This window comes from Hemiscyllium ocellatum, chromosome 4, assembly GCF_020745735.1.
Source record: "Hemiscyllium ocellatum isolate sHemOce1 chromosome 4, sHemOce1.pat.X.cur, whole genome shotgun sequence".
In the NCBI taxonomy this organism is placed as follows: Eukaryota; Metazoa; Chordata; class Chondrichthyes; order Orectolobiformes; family Hemiscylliidae; genus Hemiscyllium; species Hemiscyllium ocellatum.
The window spans coordinates 112300311-112324914 of record NC_083404.1 but is presented as its reverse complement, the minus strand read 5'-3'; the positions used below and the strand labels follow the sequence as shown (position 1 = coordinate 112324914).

General features: G+C 40.9%; 1 protein-coding gene across 2 annotated transcripts in view; it reads right to left on the bottom strand.

Moving 5' to 3' along the window:
• The window catches only part of LOC132815071 (1-phosphatidylinositol 4,5-bisphosphate phosphodiesterase gamma-1-like), a 203018-nt gene that overhangs the window by 176251 nt on the left and 2163 nt on the right, over positions 1-24604 (bottom strand). The gene's annotated exons all lie outside the window — the stretch shown is intronic.

The following is a 24604-nucleotide window of genomic DNA, read 5'->3' as shown; positions in this document are numbered from 1 at the left end:
CTGTGGCTATGAGTATTGGTCAGGGGCTAGGTATATGGCAGCATGTAACTCATCTCCTGACTCCCAGATCTTGTCCACTGTCTACAAAAGCACAAGTCAAATGTGATGGAATACTCAATTGGGTGGGTGCAGCTCAAGAAGGTTGACACTATCCAGGACACAACAGCCCATTTGATTGGCACCACATTCATAAACATTCACTCCCTCCACTACCAACACTCAGTAGCAGCAGTGTGTACCATCTACTAAAAGCACTGTAGACATTCACCAAATATTCTCAGACAGCACCTTTCAATCCCAAAACCACTACAATCTCAAAGGATAAAGGCATCAGATACATGGGAATACTACAGCTGCACGTTCCTCTCCAAGTGATTAACCACCCTGATTTGGAAATAAATCATGTTATTTCAGTGTCACTGGGTGAAAATCCTGGAACTCCCTCTCCAACTGCATTGTGGGTCTACATACAGCACATGGACTGCAATGGTGCAAGAAGCAGTTCACCACCACTTTCTCAAGGACAAATAGGAACAGGAAGCTCACTGCCATCTACTTAAGGGTAATTAGAGATGTGGTACAGTCACTGGATTAATAATCCAGAACCATAGGCTAATGTTTTGGGGCCATGGGTTCAAGTCACAGCATACCAGATGGTGAATTGGAATTTAAAAATTTAGATGGTAACCATTGTGAAAATCCATGTGATTCAGTAATGTCCTTTAGGAAAGAAAATCAGACCATCTTTACCTCGTCTGGCCTACATGTGACTTGAAATTGACAGCAATATGGTTAACTCTTAACTACTTTCTGGGTACGTAGGGATGGGCAATAAATGCTGCCCTAGCTAGCAATGCCCCACATACCATGAATTAGTAAATATTAATCCATCCATCTCTGTTCCCATTTGGGTCTGTTTCTGGATGAAGTAGCCCACATGCAAAGCCACCCCCCAACTCCCTAAGGGGAAAATAATATCCCCTACATGTTCAAAACCTGCAAACACAATATTGGCAAATGACTTGACCTGGAGTTTTATAGAACAATAGCCCATTTCAGTCCATTACTTCTGCATTAACTCTTTGAAAGAACTATCCATTAACTCACACCATGATTTTCAATGGTATTACCGTTGCAAAATCCCCACCATCAACAACTCTTGGAGGGGGGGGTGTTCCGATTGACCAGAAACTGAACTGAAATGATCATATAATTACTGTTACAAAAGCATTTCAGAGGCTGGGAATTAGAGAGTGAGTAACACACCTCCTGACTTCCCAGAGCCTGTACACCATTTACAAGGCACATTAAGTATAATGGAATATTTTCTACTACCTATAACATTCAAGAAGCTCTCACATCACAGAGCTGCTTGGGATGAACCTCGACAAACACCACTGCATTCCCCTCCAAAGGCACATAATAGAAGGAGGTGTTTGACAGTCTCATCCCCTCCCCTCCACTTTGAGGGCAGTGTACGGTGATGCAGAGAGTCCAGGCATGCATAAAAGATTTCACAGGCAGTGCCCTTCTCACCACCAGCCAAGCAATGTCCTGGTGCTTGTTTGAAAGTTCTGGCAATGAGGCATTCTGCCAACCCAGAGGGATTTCAGATTGCTTCATTGGCCTCAGTCATGTTCAGGTGAAACTGGAGTAGAAAAGCAAAATCCTCTTTTGTCTAGACTGCTACAGGTTTTCATAAGCGTTCAAATTCACTGTACGAAAGTTGCATTATAAATCAATAACTTAAAAAAAGGCCTCCTTAAAAAAACTGATCAATGTGTGGGAGAGTTCAGAAACTTTACACATCCATAGACATGATCATGGGAAAGGAAGACTGGTTCCATCTGTAAATAAATCAAACAGCAAAGGGGCCAGGGTTATTTTACTCCCTATTTATTTTCATACAAAATGCAGGTTGGAGTTAGCTTTGCCAAGTAGCTGTGATGGAGCTACAAATCAGTTTAAAGTGCCAAGCAGACTGATGGAGGAGGTGATGGGTCTGCGGGCACGACCAGCTTTTAAAATTCTTAAAGTTACCCCAAACTATCTCCAGACTTTAACGGAGGTGACACAAGGGCAGGAATCGACCTGCTTGCAGGAGGTTGGTTAACAATTTCACTGTTATCATGATGTAAAGAACATAGAACAATGGGAGCAGGAGCAGATAACACCATCCCTAGATACAGCACCACCATTCATAAAGTCCATTGTTGAACTTTGACATCAACTTCACTTTCCCATCCTTTTTCCATATTAGTTCATTTCTTTCATCAGTATTAGTTTGAATACACTTGTCAATTAAGCATCAAATTTGACATAGAGATTCTTTGACACAGAGATTTTCAAAATATCATAGGTACTTTAATAAAGGACTTTCAGTTCATCACAACACTAAACAGGTTGTAAGTCTAAAAGTCCAGGCAGAGTCAACAGGTTCTCAGCATCTTCCTTACGAAGCCCTCTCACACTTTCATACATTTCAAAGAGACTAGCTCAAACTCTTCTCATAGTACAGTTTCTTTTTTCTAAGAAATCAATCAATTGAATCTTAGCTTTATCATTTGTAAGATAAATATATCTTTTCTTAAGTATGGAGACAAAAACTGTACACGGTTGCTCTCAGTAAAGCATATTAATGACTCCACTTTTGCACTACAACTCCTTTGCAATGAAGATAAATTACTTGCTGTGTTTCTAGGGTTAAATCCTGGCTATTGGGACTCCTGGGCCTCAGAAAACTTGGTAGCTAATAGAAAGTGAGAGCTGCTTGCTGGAAAAGGTAAGTGTCTTTACAGCACTGCCTTTTGGCCTGAAGGAATAGGAATGTTTTGTCCCAGCTCATCAAGTTTCCCTTCTCCCCACACATTACCATTATCCAACATCCACAGCTCCAAAGAAAATCCCATATAACTGACTCCCTGAGAAGAGTGACCACCCACTCAACAATCATACTGCTGCACGGCTTACCCACTTTCTGATCCAACCGCACCCTCACAGCAACTATTAGCCCACCCTCAATTTCTGTCCCCAGCAGGTCTGGTCTGCATCACACTTTCAAAACACATAGCTTCAGATCTTGTGAGCATCAGTGGCATTTATGTCCTATTTCCAACTTTCCTTGCAAAGGGACAGCTGTACAAATGAAATAGAGGTGTGTGTGTGTGTGTGTGTGTGTGTCTACTGGATATTGGGGCTGGGGATTTGTATTGTTCTGCTAGTGTGTTGTTCTGCCTATGTCCCAGGTTATTCTTGTGAAACTGCCAGACTGGATAGAAACAGTAAGCTTCCTCCATAAAGGTCATCGGTGAAGCAGTTTGATTTTCCAACAGTCCAACAACTTCTTCAGAACTGATTTGCTTTTCATTTCTAATTTTTCTTTAACTGAAATATTCTCAAATTGCTGCGGTGGAATTTGGATTTCAATTGTTCAGGATTGCCACTCCAATAATGTGCACACTACACTACCATATTCCCTTATAACTGACGAAATGCGTGCAGAGGTTGACATTAAGGTTTGTAAATATGTGTACTATTTCATTGTAAAGCCATTATTTCACTATTTATTATGGGGTATGCACTTTTTTCAAAAACATTACTTCTTAAAGCGATTTTAATGTCAACATGTCGAGTGGGAATATTTTGCAAAAATTTTCAATGGGATTCTAGTATATAATTGCTTCAAAATATCTAAACATTTATCATGATTTCTAAATGACTTGATCAAAAAGCATTCTTCTACCTTTTTTATCATTAACTTAAATGTCTTATGTCCAAAACAAGATTTCAACTAAAGTTGAAAAAGTAAACATTTAACGACATAGTCAAATTTTGTCACTGAATTGTTTTAGATATTGATCAAAGTTTTCAACCTGAACATCCTATCCTCTCTTGCTAAGACTTAATATTTTTGTAAAGATTGTTCTGCTGAAGGTTGGTCCTGCAGTCTGCAAAGATGTCAGTTTGGATATTTTCCAAAGACAAAACCATAACACATAGACTTACCAAATGATAAAATAACTCTCGGTCTTCAATAAAATCCTAAATATTTAGAATCGTGCAGCAAAGGGGGAGGGTATTCAGCCTATTGTTCTTGGACCTGTCATGTAAAAGTGCTACCTGTGACTCCTTCCCCACAGCCTTACAGTATTTTTCTTTACAAGTTTATGCACAACTCCTTTTTTTTTAAATTTGCTACTTCACCTGTTTCCCCCAACGTTTTATGCAATAAAAACTTATTTGATGTTCTTTCAAAATTATTTGAAGAAAGGCTAACAGTTAAGCTTGAAAAAGCCAGTTCTGAAGATGAGTCATATCCGACTCAAAATGTTAACTGTCTGTCTCTGTCAAAAAATGCTGCCAGACCTGCTGAGTTTCTCCATCATTTTCTGTTTGTATTACTCACATATTTGCTTTAATAAGTGCTTAAGTCACATAGTTTGTACAAAGTTCAGAAAGCCTTTTAAACAAATTGGGAGAGACTTGACAAAAGAACCTGCCCTCATCAATTGTTCATCATTTTTGGCATAAAAAATTAATTATAAAGCAAAGTTCAGGTTGGGGTTGGAGAGCAAAGGGTCCTGGGAATGACAAATTATTTTTGTAAATCCAAAAGGAACAATAATTTGTGGATCATAAAATCTGCACTGTGAGGCTTGCATGTTCTCACATTTGTGGTTATATTAAATATAAAATAAGACAATGAACAGTATTCAATCTAAAATACCACAATGAAGAATAGTATTTAAATATTATTTAGTGATTGACTATGTCTCTATATCATTTTCAAGTGTCATCTGTGGTTTAGTGATGATTACATATGCCTTTGACTCCACTTGTTCAAGTCACACTTGAATATAAAATTTAGGCCCATATTCCATTGCAGTGATCAATTAATAACATGTCGATTACACTTTAAAGGTACTTTGTTGTGAAATGCTCTGAAACATTTTTGTGTTTTTGTTATTCATTAATGGGAGAGGGTCTTCATTGACTGGGTCAGTATTTATTGTCCATTCCTAATTGTCCACTCCGCCATTCAATCATGGCTGATGGGCATTTCAACTCCACTTACCAGCATTCCCCCCGTAGCCCTTAATTCCTTGTGACATCAAGAATTTATCAATCTCTGCCTTGAAGACATTTAGCGTCCCGGCCTCCACTGCACTCTGCGGCAATGAATTCCACAGGCCCACTACTCTTTCCGCATTTCTGTTCTGAATTGACCCCCTCTAATTCTAAGGCTGTGTCCACAGGTCCTAGTCTCCTTGCCTAATGGAAACAATTTCCTAGCGTCCACCCTTTCCAAGCCATGTATTATCTTGTAAGTTTGTATTAAGTCTCCCCTTAATCTTCTAAACTCCCATGAATACAATCCCAGGATCCTCAGCCGTTCCTCGTATGTTAGACCAACCATTCCAGGGATCATCCGTGTGAATCTCCGCTGGACACGCTCCAGTGCCAGTATGTCTTTCCTGAGGTGTGGAGACCAAAACTGGACACAGTACTCCAAATGGGGCCTAACCAGAGCTTTCTAAAGTCTCAATAGCACAACGGTGCTTTTATATTCCAACCCTCTTGAGATAAATGACAACATTGCATTCACCCCAGAGATCCTTCCTGTAATCTCATGGTCCTGGGCTTTACCCTAATCCATTCTACATGAATGAAGCTTTCCAATTTGCATAGATCCAAAGGATGGTACATTCGAAGACTATGCAAATTTCAAACCAAAGACTGTAGAGAAGCCAAGTCCTCATAGAAATGATTCGCCTGAAAAAGATACTGCTGCTTGTATCCTATCTTGCATCAAAACCCATCAATCCACGGTCCCTGTGCACACTAACCTATGTTTACCTAATTTCATTCTAATAACATCCCAAATTGAAAATCCTCATCAATATTTTCAAATCCTTTTGCTCCTTTATATCTTTGTAAACTCCTCCAGCCCTAAAATTCCCCACAAATTCTACATTCCTCCAATGTTGGAATCTTGTACAGCAGTAATTTTAATCCCTCCACCACTGAAAACTGTACCTTCAGCTGACAAGGTCAAAATCTCTCCACCTCTCTCCCTCCCTCTCTCTCTCTCTCTCTCTGTTTGGTGACACTGCTTATAACTGATCACTATGACCAAGCTTTACCTCACCGGCCCTACTAGTGGCAGAGTTCATCAGATTATGTAAATGTGTTATGCCTGCCAGCACTTTACTATGTTACGTGGCCTACATAACGCAAATTGTTGTTGCTGCTATGTGGGATGGTGACACAAATATTTTTTTTTCCCAGAGACACCTTTTCAGTATCAGCTGTGGCTCAGCTAATAGCACTTTTGTCTGTGAGTCAGAAACCTATGGGTTCATGTTCTCACCTGAAAGACATTGCCTCTCCAGTGCAGTACTATGAGAGTGCTGTACTGTTACTCAGCAGTCGCCTGATGAAAGGGCTATGCTCTTAAAGCTTGTGATTTCAAATAAATCTGTTGGACTCTTACTGATTGTCATGTGACGTCTGACCTTGTCTACCCCAGTCCAACTCTGGCACCTCCGCATCATATTTAGGATGAAGCATGAAATCTCCTTACAGTTTTGGTAGGTAATTAAATGATGTAGGTGAAGCTGGGGTTATTAACTGGAGTAGATAGGGTTACTTACCAGAATAAATGGGGATGGGTAGCTATTTGGGGTTCAGGATACAGGAGTTGCTAATTGGAATAAATAGGGACTGCGGTTCTGCAAGTGCAGAAAAAGGTAATTGCTAATTTGAGCAGGTTGGAAGCTGTTTGCGCTGATTTGACCAGTTTCCATTTTAAGCTAATAATATTTGCAGAAATAGAGTTGTTGTTTTTGACTAAATGAGATTCAGGTTGATAATTGAGTTTATTTCCCTTCACAAGTGTCGTTACTTTTTATATAATTCAGCCACATCCTCTCTCCCCTGTCCTAACCTTTGTGTACTGTTTCTATATTTAGAATCAGGAACTTGAGGAAGGACAGGATTGAAGCAAATATAACTACACCCAAATCCCATTGCCTGCTAAAGCAAAGGTCTACTAGAAGCTAATATTTACTGAAGCCTAGTTTGCCATCCATAACTCCAGTGTTTATTGACGTATCATTTCCTGTCTGATTATAAATCCAAATGTTTTTGTTAGGGATGAGGAGAAAGCTGGCTGTGGATTCAGAGTGGTAGTAAAATGTGTTCATAATATTGCTTTTAAAACCAAGTGCAGCTACAGTGGAGGAGAGGAGAGGAAAGAGAGAGAGGGAAGGAGAGAACATTTAAATGACTAGTGGAGAGAAAACAGCAGTGACAGACAAAGGGATGAGAGGGAAACTGAGACACTTACAGCAGCCAGAATGATGTCAGAAGCGAAATGAAAGCTGGGTAAGGTGAGAGACAAGAGAGTTACAAGGAAAATTTAGACAGATACAACAGAAGAAGTGGAGAATGTGAAGATTAGAGGTAAGGAAATAAGAGATTAATGGTGAGGAGAGAGAGGGACAGAATTTTAGATGGTTTCTGAGAATCAGAAACAGAAGTAGGCCAGTCAATCCATTGAACCGATTAAATCATCAAGATGATTTGGACGGCACGGTGGCACAGTGGTTAGCACTGCTGCCTCACAGCACCAGAGACCTGGGTTCAATTCCTGACTCAGGCGACTGACTGTGTGGAGTTTGCACATTCTCCCCGTGTCTGTGTGGGTTTCCTCCGGATGCTCCGGTTTCCTCCCACAGTCCAAAGATGTGTGGGTCAGGTGAATTGGCCATGCTAAATTGCCCGTAGTGTTAGGTAAGTGGTAAATGTAGGGGTATGGGTGGGTGGCGGATCGGTGTGGACTTGTTGGGCCAAAGGGCCTGTTTCTGCACTGTAAGTAATCTAATCTAATGATGGCTGACCTGATTACTCCAGATTGTTACCTACTATGGTAAGTTCTCACCTCTTGCTTAGCAATAATCTATCTCCCACTGCTTTAAAAATATTCAAGGATTCTACTTCCACTCCTTTTGAGGAAAAGCAATTTGAAGACAACCCTTTGTGGAAAAGATTTATGGGTGGCACGGTGGCTCAATGGCTGCCTCACAGCATCAGGGACCCGTATTTGATCCCAGCCTGGGTGACCGTCTGTGTTGAGTTGGCACATTCTCCCTATGCCTGCTTGGATGTCCTTCGGGTGCTCTGGTTTCCTCCCACAATCCAAAGATGTGCAAGTTAGCTGAATTGGCCATCTAATTTGCCCGTAGTCTTAGGTGAATTAGTCAGGGGTATATGTAGGGCAGGGGAATGGGTCTGGATGGGTTACTCTTTGGAGGGTTGGTGTGGATTTGTTGGGCCGAAGAGCTTGTTTTCACACTGTAGGGAATCTAATCTAATCATTTCTCCTCGTCTCCACCTTAATTTCACAAGCTACTATTTTGATACAGTGATTCCCCCAATTCCAGGCTCTTCCAGAAAAGGAAACATCCTTCTCACATGTAGCCTGTCAATATTCTGCAGGATCTATGCCTCAACCAAATCACCTCAAATCTTTCTGTTCTAAACTCTAGCAGATACAAGCCCACTCTGTCCCACCTCTCCTCATAAATTACCAGCTCATTCCAGGCATTAATCTAGTGGATCTTTTTATAACTGCTTTCAATGCATTTATATCCTTCCTTAATTAAGGGACCAATACTATACACAATCCTCCAGATGTAGTCGTACCACACTCTATATAAATGTATCAGAATCTTCTTGCTTTTGTACTAAATTCTCCTTACAATAAATGAGAACATTCTATTGCAATTTCTAATTACTTGCTGTACCTGTATGCTATCTGTTCATAATCCATACATTAGGACACCCAGATTCCTCTACACCTCTGAGCTCCATAATCTCTCATTATTTAGATGATATGTTTCTTTTTTACTCTTTCTGCCAAAATGGACAATTTTACAATTTTCCACATTACACTCCACTTTCCAGATCTTTGTCCATTCACTTAGTTGACTTATATTCCTTTGGTTGCCTCTTTACTTTTTCTTCATAACTTACATTCCTACACCTCTCTGTATCATCAGCAAAGTTAGCAACTATACTTTCAGTCCCTTTATCTAAATTCTGAGGAAGTTCTGTAGAAGAGTCATATTGAAATGTTAACTCTGTCTTTCTCTCCACAGATACTACCAGACCTGCTGAGTCTCTTCAATGATTCTTAAATTCACCCCACCCCCCCCCCACCCCCCACCCCCCAACCTCACCCTAGACATGCGTCCTCTAGTTCTGGACTCCCCTACTCTATGGAAAATAACTTGTTATTCTACCCTGTCCATGTCCCTTGTGATTTTATAAAACTCTATAAGGTCACCACTCAGCCTCCAACCCTCCAGGGGAAACAGCCCCAGCCTATTCAACCTCTCCCTATAGCTCAAATCCTCCAACCCTGGCAACATCCTTGTAAATCTTTTCTGAACCCTTTCAACTTTCACAATTTCCTTCTGATAGGAGGGAGACCAGAATTGCACACAATATTCCAAAATGTCCTATAAAGCCACAACTTGGCCTCCCAACTCCTATCAATGAAATAAAGGACCAATAAAGGAAAGCATAGCAAATGCCTTCTTCACTAGCCTAGCTACCTGTGACTCTTCTTTCAAGGAATTATGAAAGAATTCAGAAGCACTTCATAAGAATTCATAAGAATTCAAGAGCACTTGAAGGTCTCTTTGTTCAGCAACATTCCCTAGGCCTTACCATTAAGTGTATAAGTCCTGCTCTGATTTGCCTTTCCAAAATGCAGCACCTCGCATTTATCTAAATTAAACTTCTTCTGCCAGTCCTCAGTCCATTGGCATATCTGATCAAGATCCTGTTGTATTCTGAGGTAACCTTCTTCGCTGTCCACCATACCTCCAATTTTGGTGTCATTCTCAAACTTACTAACGATACCTCCTATGTTCACATCCAAATCTTTTATATAAATGACAAAAAGGTAGTAGACCCAACACCGATCCTTGTGGCACTCCACTGGTCAGAGGCCTTCAGTCTGCAAGGTAACCCTCTACCAACACCCTCTGTCTTCTACCTTTCAGTCAGTTCTGTATCCAAATGGCTAGTTCTCCCTGTATTCCATGAGACCTAACCTTGCTAACCAGTATACCATGAGAAACCTTGTTGCCTTACCGAAGTTCATATAGATCACATCTGCCGCTCTGCCCTCATTATTCTCTTCATTATTTTTTCAAAAAACTCAATCAAGTTTGTGATATGTGAGTTCCCACACACAAAGCCATATTGACTATCCCCAATCAGTTCTTGCCTTTCCAAATACATGTAAATCCTGTCCTTCAGGATTCCCTCCAACACAACTTGCCCATCTCTGATGCTCACTGGTCTATAGTTCCCCGGCTTTTCTTTACCGCTTTCTTAAACAGTGGCACTACGTTAGCCAACCTCCAGTTTTCCAGAACCTCACCTGTGACTATTGATGATACAAATATCCCTGCAAGGGGCCCAGCAAACACTTCCCAAGCTTCCCACAGAGTTCTAGGATCGTGATCATGTCCTGGGGATTTATCCACTTTTATGCATTTAAGACATACATCACCTCCTCTTGAACATTTTTAAAGATGTCACCATCTATTTCCCCACATTCTATATCGTTCATGTCCTTCTCCACAGTAAACAGTGATGCAAAGTACTCATTTAGTATCTCCCCTATCTCTTGCAGTTCCACACATAGGCTACTTTGTTAATCTTTGAGGGCCCTATTCTCTACCTTTTTGTCCTTAATATATTTATGGAATCCCTTTGGATTCTCCATAACCCTGTATGCTAAAGCTATCTCATGTTCCCTTTTTGCCCTCCTGATTTCCCTCTTAAGTATACTTCTGCTGCCTTTATACTCTTCTGAGGTTTCACTCGATCTCTGCTATCTGTACCTGACATATGCTTCCTTCTTCTCCTTAACCAAAACCTCAATTTCTCTAGTCATCCGGCATTCCCTACACCTATTAGCCTCTTCTTTCACCTAACAGGCATATATTGCCTCTGGATTATTGTTATCTCATTTTTGAAGGCTTCTCATTTTCTGGCTGTCCCTTTACCTATGAATATCTGCCCCCAATTAACTTTTGCAAGTTCTTGCCGAATAATATCAGACTTGGCCTTCCTGCTGTTTAGAAGTTCAACTTTTAGATCCAGTCTATCCTTTTCCATTACTTTTTTAAGACTAATAATATTATGGTCATTGACCCCAACATGCTCACCCACTGACACCTCACGCAGCTGCCCTGCCTTATTTCCCAACATAGGTCAGGTTTTGCACCTTCTCTAGTAGGTACATCCATAGACTGAGAAAAATTTTCTTGTACATACTTAACAAATTCCTCTCTATCTAAATCCTTAACACTATGGCAGTCCCAGCCTATGTTTGGGAAGTTAAAATTCCCTACCATAACCATCCTATTGTTCTTAAAGATAATTGAGATCTCCTTACAAATTTGTTTCTCAATTTCCCTCTGACTATTAGTGAGTCTATAATACACTCTCAATAAGGTGATCATCCCTTTCTTATTTCTCAGTTCCACCCAAATAACCAAGGCTTGGTGACAAGACAAAACCACAGTTGGCTTGATAGTAGTTGCCAAGTTGAAATGAATATAGGAGAAATATCCTCCCTAAGTACAGCTGTAATACTATCCTTTCCCAAAAACGCAACTTCCCCTCCTCTCTTGTCCCCTTTTTTTTATAAAATATTTTTATTGAAAAGCTTTTTTAAATCTTTTACAAAACATTTATATATATATAAAAAAACCCCATCAAAACAGAAAATAAAGTACAAAGAACAAGGCCATAACACAGTATCATTGTTAATAAACAACCCATTATTCTACCAAAGCAAACCTATCTACTTAACTAAAACTAAACTACAAACATAGAGTCATAGAGATGTACAGCATATTGAATAAATATTAGCTTAAATTACATTCAAGTTACTTAAATTATATAATGTCTTACTACTTTGTTCTGTCTTACTCATCACAGCTCCACTGAGGCTCATATCCCTGGGAAAACCCCCTACAGTACCCATATTCCTTTCCTTTCAGTCTCCTCCTCCCTAGGCCCCATGAGCGCACATAAAGGTTCCCACAGAATTACTGGATGCATGTTAATTTCAGTCCCCAGAATGTCCTTTAACTCCCTTACTATAGCACTCCAATATCTTTGGATCTTGCAACATGACCAATAACAATGTGTGAGAGAACCTATATTAATTTTACATTTGGGACACCCTGGTGACACTCCTCTCTTAAACTTAGCGAGCCTTTCTGGTGCCGTATGAGCCCTGTGTAAGATCTTCAATTGCATAGTCTGTGCTTTGTTACATACTGAAATTTTCCTTACTTTCCCACAGAAATCTTCCCATATCTTTGGTGAAATGTCCTGTCCTAACTCTTGGTTTCACATCTTACAGGGTCCTTCCATACCTCTCAGAGCATGGCCTTTCTGTAAATGATATAAAGTACTAAGTGAAAGAGTACACCAAAATACCCTTTTCTCCACATCTGATTTATAATATTGGGCCAGGAGTGTGGTCTTCCTCCGTATATAGTCCCTTATCCTTATTGGATAATCCATATTTCTGACTTAACTGACTGAGTGACCGCAGGACCTCTCCCTCGAGCAAATCTCCCAAACATAGAATTCCTTTGCTCTCCCATGTCTGAAAGCTGGAGTCCATTGCCCCAGGTTTAAATCCTTTGGCTCCTACCAACAGGGTAAATGGTGAAGTCTTAAACCAATTACCCTCGTCTTGCCTCATTATCCTCCAGGCTTTCACTGTATTCAAGATAATTGGACTATTGCATTGCTGAGTCACGGATTTCATCTTGTCCATAAATAATAAATTAATTAGAGGACATTTCGACTGTGAGGTTTCAATATCAAGCCATATCGATTCTGAATTCCCCCGTATCCAGTCACCAACATATGTTAGCAAAGCACTTATTTGATATTTCTTCAAATCCAGAAGATCCACCCTTCCCTCAGCTTGTGAAAGAGCTAGTCAGCCCAAACATGATAACGGTAATCCCTCCCATGGCTGTAAGTCCTGTTTTACCCTCTGTAGTAATTGTACAAAGTTAGCTTTATATAACAGATGGAAGGAAGGGGTAATAAAATACAGAAGGGGCATCCCAAATACAGAAAACCTTTTGGTGACCACCTAAATGGGAGTTGCATTTTATCTTCAAGTTAGGCATCTGCACTAAGCCCCATACATGATTTCCAATTTTGGAAATTGATCCTATAACCCGAAAAACTACCATATGAATTAATTATTTGGATCAGTCGGGGAATGGACTTCTCTGGTTTAGCCAAGAATGAATGCGCGTCATCAGCATATAGGGTAATCTTATGTTCCCCCATTCCCAGCTTTGGTGCTACTATTTCAGTCTCTTATAGTTTCAGCTAATCGTCAAGGCAAATAGTAGCGATGATAAAGGGCACCCCTGTCGACTACCTCTTCTAATATTAAAATTATTTGACTTAATACCATTTGTAATAACTACCACCTTAGGATCCTTATACATTACTACTAGCCATCTCCCCCCCAAACCAAACACTCCACAACCTCAAATAGATACAGCCATTCTATCCGATCAAAGGCTTTTTCTGCATCTAAGGAGACCACCAACCCCGGAATCAATCTTTGGTGGCATACCTGTACTGTATTCAGTACTTTCCTAACATTGTTAGAGGAACTGCGGCCCTTAACAAAAACTGTTTGGTCTTCTTTTATAATATGAGGCAAAACCTTCACCAACCTCAGAGCCATCACCTTTGATAAAAATTTGAAATCTATATTCAGTAATGAGATTGGTCTATATAAAGTACATTCTTCAGGGTCCTTCCCTTTTATTTAAAATAAGGGAGATATTAGCTTCCCTAAGAGTAGATGGCAGACAATCCTGTGTATAACAATATTTGTACATCTGCAGAACTGGTTCCACTAGTATGTTTATGAATTCCTATCCTTCCTACAGCATTTGTTTCCTGGAACATCAAGCTGCCAGTCCTGTCCATCCCTGAGTTGCGTCTCTGTAATTGCTATGATATCCCAGCCCCATGTTGCTAACCATACCCTGAGTTCATCTGCCTTGCCTGTTAGGCCTCTTGCATTGAAATAAATGCAGTTTAACTTGTTAGTCCTACGGTGTTCTCTGCATATTTCTTGCTTGCACTGACTATTTTACTTGTTCCTTTTCTCAACTATACCGGTCTCAGATTGATCTCTTTCCTCATTATCTCCCTTGATCCCACCACCTCCCACCAGCCCCCCCACCTTACTAGCTTAAATCCTCTCGAGCAGCTCTAACAAATCTCCCTGCCAGTATATTTGTCTCCTTCCAATTCATGTGCAATCTGTCCTTAGTGTACAGGTCGCATCTTCCTCAGAGGAGGGTCCAATGATCCAAAATGGTGAACCCTGCTCCCATGCACCACATCCTCAGCCAAACATTTATCTTCTCTATCCTCCTATTCCTACCCTCACTAGCTCATAGCACCAGGAGTAATCAAGATATTATTACTCTCGAGGACCTTCTTTTTAAATTCCTGTCTAACTTTCTATGTTCTCCTTTCAGAATCTCATCTTTTTCCCTTCCTATGTTGTTAGTTCCAACGTATACAATGCCCTCCTGCTGGCCCCTCTCTCCTTTGAGAACAGTCTGCACCCTCTCTGAGATATCCTTGAACCTGGCACCAGGAAGGCAACACACCATTCTGATTTTTCGCTGCATGCCACAGAAATGCCTTCCTGTGCCTCTGACAAGAGAGTCCCCTATCACAATCGATTGCTTGGAACCTGAAACATCCCTCATTACATTAGAGCCTGTCTCAATACCAGAAACTTGGCTGTTCATGCTACATTCCCCTGAGAGTCCATCGCCCCCTACATTTTCCAAAACAGCATACCTGTTTGAAATGGGTATAGCCACAGGAAAATTTTGCAATACCTGCCTCCCTTGCCTACCTTTCCTGGAGTTAGCCCATCTACGTTACAGTATCTGCAGCTTTTTTTCCTCCCTATAACTGTCATCCATCACACTCCCTAGCTCCTGTAAATTCCTTATTGCCTCTAACTGCTACTCCAACCGATCCATGCAATCTGATAGGATTCGCAATCAAAAACACTTCTTGCAGACATAATCATTAGTAACATGGAAACTCTTCCTAACTCACACATCCAACAGGAAGAGCACATCACTTTACTAACGGCCATCTTTGTTCCTTCACAATCTACAGACCCAGAAAATAGCAGCGTATTATTGGTCTAAAAAAAACTGCTCCAGGCTAACTTAGCACTTCTTTTAAGACTTGAGGATCAAGTCCATCAAGGCACAAGGAGCTGGAATTAATGCTTTCAGAGAGCAGTGTTGAAGTTGCTAGTTACATTTCGTGGGGCAAATGTACTCGTTAGAGGAAGTGCATCTGGGTTATCCATTACAATAGGTGGAACAGTTTTACTAATTAAATGTGTTTGCTTTTTGACTACATTGACTGGTTTTGCTAATATGTTCATGCGCAATGCACCACAATGTAAAAGCTGAACTTGTGACTGCTGAACATTTCCTAAGAATGTAGATTTATATTGTTTATTAATATGACTAGTTTTAATCAATAGATTCACTGTTTGTATAATAATCATAGAATAGAATGCCTCCAGGCCCTTTAGCCCAACAAGTCCACACCAACCCTTCAAAGAGCATCCCACCTGAACCTCTACATTTACCCTGACTAATGCAACTAACTTAGACATCACTGAACACTATGGGCAATTTGGCATGGCTAATTCACCTAACCTGCACATCTTTGGATTGTGGGAGGAAACCAAAGCAAACCCAAGCCAACACAGGGAGAATGTGCAAAACTCCACACTGACAGTTGCCAGATGCTGGAATTGAACTCAGGTCCCTGGCACTGTGAGGCAGCAGTGGTGCCACTATAATATTCCAGAGTAACTTTAAATGGAAACTCACAGGGCTGTCAACAGCAAAATAGACTATGTGCTCTAGAATTAGACAACACAGACCCAAAAACAGACACAGTTTAAAATGAAGGGATCTCCCACTTAATATGGAGCGTTTTGTTTTCTCTCAAAGGGTCATTAGTCTGTGGACATCTCTCTCCCTGACAAGGGAGTCAGGGTAGACAGGAAAATAGAGGCTACAATTAGATCAGCTGCGACCTTATCAAATGACCGAGAGGCTGAATGGCCTATTTCAGATTCATATATGTGAATGCAGATTGGGGTCACCATATTTATATCATGCTGCACTCCACCTAATTTCTGATATGCTACATCATTTGTGTAATTGTCTGTCATGAAATTATTGCTTCTATCTATTATTTAGAAGATTCTTATCTTGTATTTCACCATCCAATAAAGTGTTCTACGTACACCTGATGAATAAATTAATTGAGCTTTTACTCTCATGTTCCACAATCTAATCCAAACTGCCTTATCATTGCAATATTCTGGCAGCCAGCCAGTCCCTCTGTAGAGGCAACTTGGAAAATAACCTATCAGCTTGATTTATTGCTTAAACTGGTATTTAATATATTTTAGTAATGTGCGTATTGGCATAACTAAAACCATTGTTTTTCCAAACTCCTCTTTCATGTTCCTTCCAGAGTTGTTACTCTGAGCTTCTGTATTCCTATTCTGTGGAAACAGAGACCCAAAACATTATCTCCTTTCCCAATTCATCCTTTCTTAGGACCAGAAAACTAAAAAACAAGTTTCTATAACCTCATGACTATTTTGTCACAAGTTGGTGTATCGTTGCTACTATGCTTTCATAAAGTTAATGGAAGTCAGTTGGCTGGACAGCTGGTCTGTAATGCAGAGTAACACCAATAGCATGGGTTCAATTCCTGAACTGGCTGAGCTTATCACAAAGGACATGCCCTCTCCCCTTAACTGCGGCACGGTGACTCTCAGGTTAAACCACTACCTATCATTTCTTTCTAATGAGAGGGCAGTACTGTAGTCTGATAAGACTATGGTGATTTTACCTTTTACTTTTTCATTTCTCCCATATTCATTTCAATTTGGCAACTACTATCAAGCCAACTGTGGTTTTGTCTTGTCACCAAGCCTTGATAGTTGAAAACAACTTCATGCTTCAGTGCATTACAAATATCTAGATCCTGGATCACCTGTTTTATTAGATATATTTCCTGTAATATGGTGATCAGAACTTCTTGCAAACTCCTTTGCTTTGTTTATCCTCCCAAACACGATCTTTCACATATCTCCACATTGAGTTTTCTTTTGTCACTTTCCGCAGATCTCACCCCATCCGTTGAATGTCAAGGATCAGTGGTTAGATTGACTCTACTGTTTCTAATGCTTAATAGTTGAAAATGGGATAAATGCAATTAAAACATCTTGTAGTCTTTTTCACTTAAAAGGTTGGGACCATGTTGCTTAAAAAGGTTAACATCAACCTGAAAAGGTTTTCTCCTTTAGAAGGAAAATCAAAATCAGCTGGTGTGCTTTCTGAGCTGGGGATGTGGTGTTTATGTTGCTTGTAGTCTTGCCAGTTCATGGTGATTGTTCATTTTGGATGTTAAAGTTAAAAGCATTCAGTAAACTCTAAAAGGCTATAAAACTTAATTATTTTACCAGAACAAAGAAGAAATGGAAATGAATGAAAATCAACATTGAAATCAGATTAAGGATCCTTCAGGGTTGGCTACATGTCATGGACATTGGTCAAGGGTAAGAATTTTCTCCATTTTTAACACATGGGTGTATGTTTATGGAAATGTGTTGCTGTTTGGAACTGGGAGAGTGCTGAAGCAGACATGCTGGGGTAAAAAGCTAGAGCTGAAGTGAGGCACTGGGGGACATTTGTATTTCAATGCAGTGAGAGTTAGGTGAAGGAAGCCCACACCTCTAACACAACCCTTCCTGTAATATGGTAATCAGAACTTCTTGTAAACTCCTTTGCTTTGTTTATCCTCCCCAAACACGATCTTTCACATATCTCCACATTGGGTTTTCTTTTGTCATTTTCTGCAGATCTAACCGACCCATTGAATGTCAAGGATCAGTGGTTAGATTGACTGTTATTGGAGATGGTCATTGCCTGGCATTTGTATGCAGCATCCTACACCTTTGTTCCTCACTTTCAACCACACAGCCAATTTTCCTATTATCTGTAATTTCTTAATTCTGCCTCCTACATTTAAGTGTAGATTATTGATATATCCCACAAAAGCCAAAGGATCCCAGAACTGAGGCCTGCAGAATGCCACAACCAACAATCTCCTAACACAAGACCTTCTCTTTATTTATTAATTAATGGGGCATGGGCATTTCTGATTGGGCCAGCATTAATTGTCCATCCCTAGTTGCCCTCGAGAAGGTGGTAGTGAGCTGCCTTCTTGAACCGCTGCAGTGTGTGTCCTTTAGGACAACCCACAATCACATTAGGGAGGGCATTCTAGGATTTTGACCCAACAAGGAATGGTGATATATTTCCAAGTCAGGATGGTGAGTAGCTTGAAAGGGACTTCGCAGGTGGTGGTTTTCCCATGTATCAACTGCTCTTGTCCTTGTAGATGGTCATGGTTTAGAAGATAGTGTTCAAGGAGCCTTTGTGAATTTCTGCAGTACATTTTATAGATGGTACATCTGGCTCCTACTATATGTCAGTGATGAAGGGAGTGAATGTTTTTGGATGTAGTGACAATAAAGCAGGCTGCTTTGTCTTGCATGGTGTCAAGCTTCTTGACCATTATTGAGGCTTTAGTCAGCTAGGGAAGTGGGCCTTTCCATCACACATGAACACACAGTATATTGCAGAAACTCAGCAGATCTGGCAGCATCTGTGGAGATATTTGGAGTCCAGTACGACTCTTCATCAGAAGTCTCCAGTTCTGAAGAAGAGTCATACTGGACTTCAAATGTTAACTCTTTTTCTTGCTCCACAGATGCTGCCAGACCTGCTGAATTTCTATCAGAATTCTCTGTGGGTATTTCTGATCTCTTGCAACAGCAGTGTTTTGCCTGTATTCCTTCACACACCTGACAGATGGTGGACCGGCTTTGGAGAGTGAGGGAGTGAGTTTTTTGCCACAGTATTCCTAGCTCCTGACATTCTCTGGTAGGTGCTGTATTTATATGGTTAGTCGAGTTGAGTTTCTGGTCAATGCTAACTCCAAGGTGCTGATAGTGGGTAATGCAGTGATGGTAACACAGTGAATGTCAATGGGTACTAGTTAGAGTGTCGGTTATTGGAAATGCTAATGGCATTGATGTGGTTTGAATGTTACTTGCTACTTCTCAGCCCAAGCCTGAATGGTGTCCAGATCCAGTTGCACTTACAAATGGACTACTTCAGTATCTAAGGAACGATGGATGGTGCTGCAATTGTGTATTCATCAGCGAACATGATCTCATGATGGAGGAAAGGTGATTGAAGTAGCAGGTCAAGATAGTTGGGCCTATGACACCATCCTAAGGAAATCCTGCAGAGATGACTTAGAGTTGAGGTGACTGGCCTCCAAGAAACATAACTATCTTCCTTCATGCTAGATATGACTCCTGTCAGGAGGAAGAGAGGACTGCAAATGTTGGAGAGTTAGAGTCAAAAAGCATAGTCTGGAATAGCACAGCAGGTCAGGCAGCACCCGACAAGCAGGAGCAGGGGATTCGATGTTTCGGGCACAAGCCCTTCTTCAGGAATGTGGGGGGGCGGTGGCTGACTTCCATCAGCTGAGTTTTGCCTCCAGCTTTGTTCGTGATCCCTGATGGTGCATTTGGTCAAATACAACCTTGACATCAGGGACAGTCACTCTCATATCCCTTCTGTTAGCCATCTGCTCTGGTTCCTACCTCTGAGTAAATCCAACTTGCATTGATCCAACTTGCAACTTTCCTATGGATCACATGAGCTTTTTATCTGCTTGGCCTGCCATTTTGGACCTTATTAAAAGTTTTGTTAAAGTTCATGTGTCTAAATTTAACACTATACCCTCATTGACCCTTCTCATTATCTCCTCAAGTATTTAGTCAAGTTAATCAGATATAATCTTTTTTATAGATCTTTTGACTGTTCTTGATTAATCTAAGCCTCTCCAAATGACAATATTGGCTGCCAGACTTTCTTTCCAATAATTTGCCTGTTACTGCAGTTAGAGTGACTTGTCTGAAGTTATTTGGATTCTTGCTTTTACATAACAGTACAACTTTAGAAGTCTTCCCGTTCTCTCTCATCATGGCTGGAGTCAAAGAATACTGAAAAATGATGGTTAGATCTCCTATAGTGCCTTCCCTTTCTTCATTTAGCATACCGGGCTATATTACATCTTGGACCAGAGACTTATTCACTCTCAAGGAAGCTAAACAACTCACAATGTTTATCCAATGCAATATCATGTATTCTTTTGCCTTAACTGCAATGTCTGCCTCATCTAACTCTTTTGTGAAAACAGGCACAAAGCATTCATTAAGAACTATGTCTTCTATTCATAGATAAATTACCTTTGAGATTTCTAATTAGCCCGACACTTTCTTTAGATATCCTCTTGCTCTTTAAGCATTTATATAATGTCTTTGAGGTTTCCTCAGCAATAGGTTACTTACCTTTGCTTTCCCAATTTCCTTTTTTTTCAGTTTCACCATTGTCCTTTCTATACTTCATCAGGCTTTCTGCAGCATTGAACTCCCTTGTTGCTTTATCTTATTCAATATTCTCTTTGATATCGAAGAGACCCAGACTTGGGGTGCCCATCCTTTTCCTTTGTGAAAATGTATTTTCTCTGGACTTCCTTCATCTCCTTCTTGAATAACTCCCAGGACTCTGCCATTGACTTCCTTGCAAGCAATGGGATCCACGATGAAGTGGTAAGTTGGATACAAAATTGGCTTGGTCATAGAAGACAGAGGGGAGTTGTGGAGAGGTGTTTTCTAACTGAAGGTCTACGACCAGTAGTTTCCTGCAAGGATCATTGCTGGCACCTCTATTGTTTGTAATATATGTGAATGATTTGGCTGAAAATGTAGGTGGTCTGATTAGTAAGTTTGCAGATGACACAAACATTGATGGAGCTGTGGATAGTGAGGAAGGTTGTCAAAGGATACAGCCGACTATAGATCAGCTGGAATGTTAGACAGAGAGTTTAATCCAGATTAAGCAAGTGTGAGGTGATGCATTTTGACAGTTCAACTGCAAGAGGTAAGTAAATAGTAAATGGAGGACTCTTAGGAGCATTGATGCACAGAGGTATCTTGGGTTGCAACTCTGCAGCTCCCTGAAACTGGCAACACAAATGCATAAGGGGATAAAAGCGGTACATGGCATGCTTACCTTCATTGGTCAGGGCACTGAGTATAAAAGTTGGCAGTTACAGTTGGAGCATTTGTGCAGTTCCTGTCCACAACAGGAAGGATATGGAAGCTTTGGAGAGGGTGTAAAAGAAGTTTACCAGGATGTTGCCTGGATTAGAATGTATTAGCGTGGATAGTCAGAGTCTATCCCCCAGGATGGAAATGTCAAATACTAGGGTGCGTAGACTTAAAGTGAGAGGAGAAAAGTTGAAAGGAGATGTGCAAAGCAAGATTTTTACACAGAGGATGATAGGTACCTAGAACACACTGCCAGGAGAGGTGACAGATCCTTTTGTACATCTACACTTCCCATTTAAATAATACTCTGCCTTTCTGTTTTTCACACCAAAGTGTATAGCTTCACATTTAGTCACTTGTACTACATCTGCCCCTTGTTTGCTCACTCCTTCAATTTGCCTAAAACCAAGCCTCCTTATATCCTCCCCACAACTCACAATCCTACCTGGTTTTGTGTCATCAACAAGCTTGGAAACGTTGCATTTGGTTCCATCATCCACATATTTATCTATGTTGTGAATAGCTGGGGCCCAAGCACTGATACTTGTGGTACCCCACTAGTCACTGCCTGCCACTTGGATAAACACCCACTAACTGTTTTAAGAGGGACCTTATCAAAAGAGTTCTGAATGAAGCAGTAGAACAGTTGGAAATTGAAAGACCGAGTGTGTGCATCAAAAAACAAGATAAAAAAACAAAAATATCAAGATTTTTACTGTGACAATGTTTTTCTCAATAAATGTTTAGTTCATTTATGTTATATTTAATTTGTCTTAAACATAAAAAGGCATTTCAATTCGATCATAGCCCGTTTCATGTGGGAACAGGACACTTCTCAGGTCCTAGATAACCATGATTTCGAGGAACTCACATCCAAGATTTTGATGCTTGAGCTGCAATTGGTGCCACTGTAGTATGTCTGGAAGAGGTATATGGATAGAATGCTTCTGGAACTGGTCATTCTGCAGTTTAGGAAAACATTCGGAGTACTGTCTTGAGTTTCGGTCTCCTTACTTAAGAGAAATATTATTGCATGGAAAGCAATCCAGAGACAGATCCGTCTGCAGATTCTGAGAATGAAAGGGGTTGCTTTATGAAGAAAGGTTGAGCAGGTTACGCCTACGCTGACTAGACTTTAGAAGAATGGGAGGTGATCTTATTAAAACATGTAAGTTTCTTAAGGGATGTACGGATGTTGGGACAATGCATCTTCTTCTGGCACAGTCTATAACTAGGGGAAATATTTTAAAACCAAATGGTTTCCCACTGAAGATGGAAGTGAGGAGGACCTTTTTTTAACAGAATCCCAACAGTGTGGACGCAGTCTAATAGGCCCATCCAGTCCACACCAACCCTTCGAAGAGTACCGTAACCAGACCCACACCCTACAACTCTCTATCTTCCATGGCTAACCCACCATGGACAATTTAATATCGCCAATCCACCCTAACATGCACATCGTTTAGACGGTGGGAGGAAACTGGAGCACCCAGAGGAAACCTACATAGATACAGGAAGACTGTGCAAACTCCATACATACAATCTCCCGAGATTGGAATCAAACCCAGGACCCTGGTGGTGTGAGGCAGCAGTGCTAACCACTGAGCCACCGTGCCACTCTCAGGGCTTTTAGACATTTTTAATCAACAACGGAGTTAAGACTTGAGGGTGGCAGGCAGGAAAGTCAAGTTAAGGCCACTATCAAATTGGTTGATGATTGTAGTGAATGGTGGAGCAAGCTCAAGGGTAAAGTGGACTACTTCTACTCCTCTATTTCTGATGATCAAGCAGGCAGAATGGGTGACTGCCAGATAGTCAAGTGGAATGTTGCATTGTGAACACTATGCAGCATTCCCCTGGATGGACTGTGCTCTCTAACTGCTATTCAGTTTGATTACTGATAAAGGTTGTGATACCTCTGAGGATCACAGCTAGAACCAGGACTACCGCACCTTGGGCGCTACATCTGTGGAGAGGTGGACAATAGGATGGTCAGGAAAGAAAATTGATCGCTGATTCAATCATTTGATGACCAGACTGGATCTTTGTGGCCGCAGATATAACAAGGATTCCCTCATGCCACGGTCAAAAGGTTCATTGAGGTTCTGCCAAATATCTGAGGGGAATGTCTGCACAGTTAAAAGTCATGATCTATGTCAGTGCTAATGACACAGGGAGGAAGACGAATTTATGTTCTGCAAGCAGAATTCAGGCAGCTAACCAACATATAAAAAGTAAGATCCAGAGGTACTTATCCCCAGTTTATTCCTACTGATATCTACTGGTGAGTATAGAAACAGGAAGATAATTGAAAATGTGGAGGCAGAGATGAAAAAGGTGAGAGGACTTTAGATTCCTAAGTCATTGGAGAGGTGGAGCGTGTACAAACTGGACAGGTTATATCTTAACTGGGCCAGGACCAATATCTTTGAGGGAAGGTTTTCCAGTTCTATTGAAGTGTTGGGGAGAAAGGTAAAGATGCAGTGAGAATGAAAAGGAGTATAAATTAGCAAACATTACTTGCTGACAGGAAGTTTACATAGTTCCAATAAATGACTGGACCTACTTACTGAATTACTTACTAAATGTTAGTAATCCACGACTAGTTAATTAGAAAACTGAACCTTTCTATATCCAGACTCCATTTCATTCTCCCATGAAACAGTTTTTTAATGTAAAATGGTTACTAGTAATTTAGTAAAATTTAGAGAAAGTGAGGACTGCAGATGCTGGAGACCAGAGTTGAAAAATGTAGTGCTGGAAAAACACAGCAGGCCAGGCAGCATCCGAGGAGCAGGAGAATCGACATTTCAGGCATAAGCCCTTCTTCAGGAATGAGGCTGGTGTGCCAAGCGGGCTGAGATAAAGGATAGGGGGGAGGGAATTTGGGGGAGGGGCGCTGGGAATATGATAGGTGGAAGGAGGTGAGGGTGAGAGTGATAGGCCGGAGAGGAGGTGGGGGTGGAGACATCGGGAAGAAGACGTCGTTTGACCTGCAATCTTCTTCCCAACCTCTCTGCCCCTATCCCCTCTCCGGCCTATCACCCTCATCCTCACCTCCTTCCACCTATCATATTCCCAGCGCCCCCCCCTCCAAATTCCCTCCCTCCTACCCATTATCTCAGCCCACTTGGCATACCAGCCTCATTCCTGAAGAAGGGCTTATGCCCGAAACGTTGATTCTCCTGCTCCTTGCTGCCT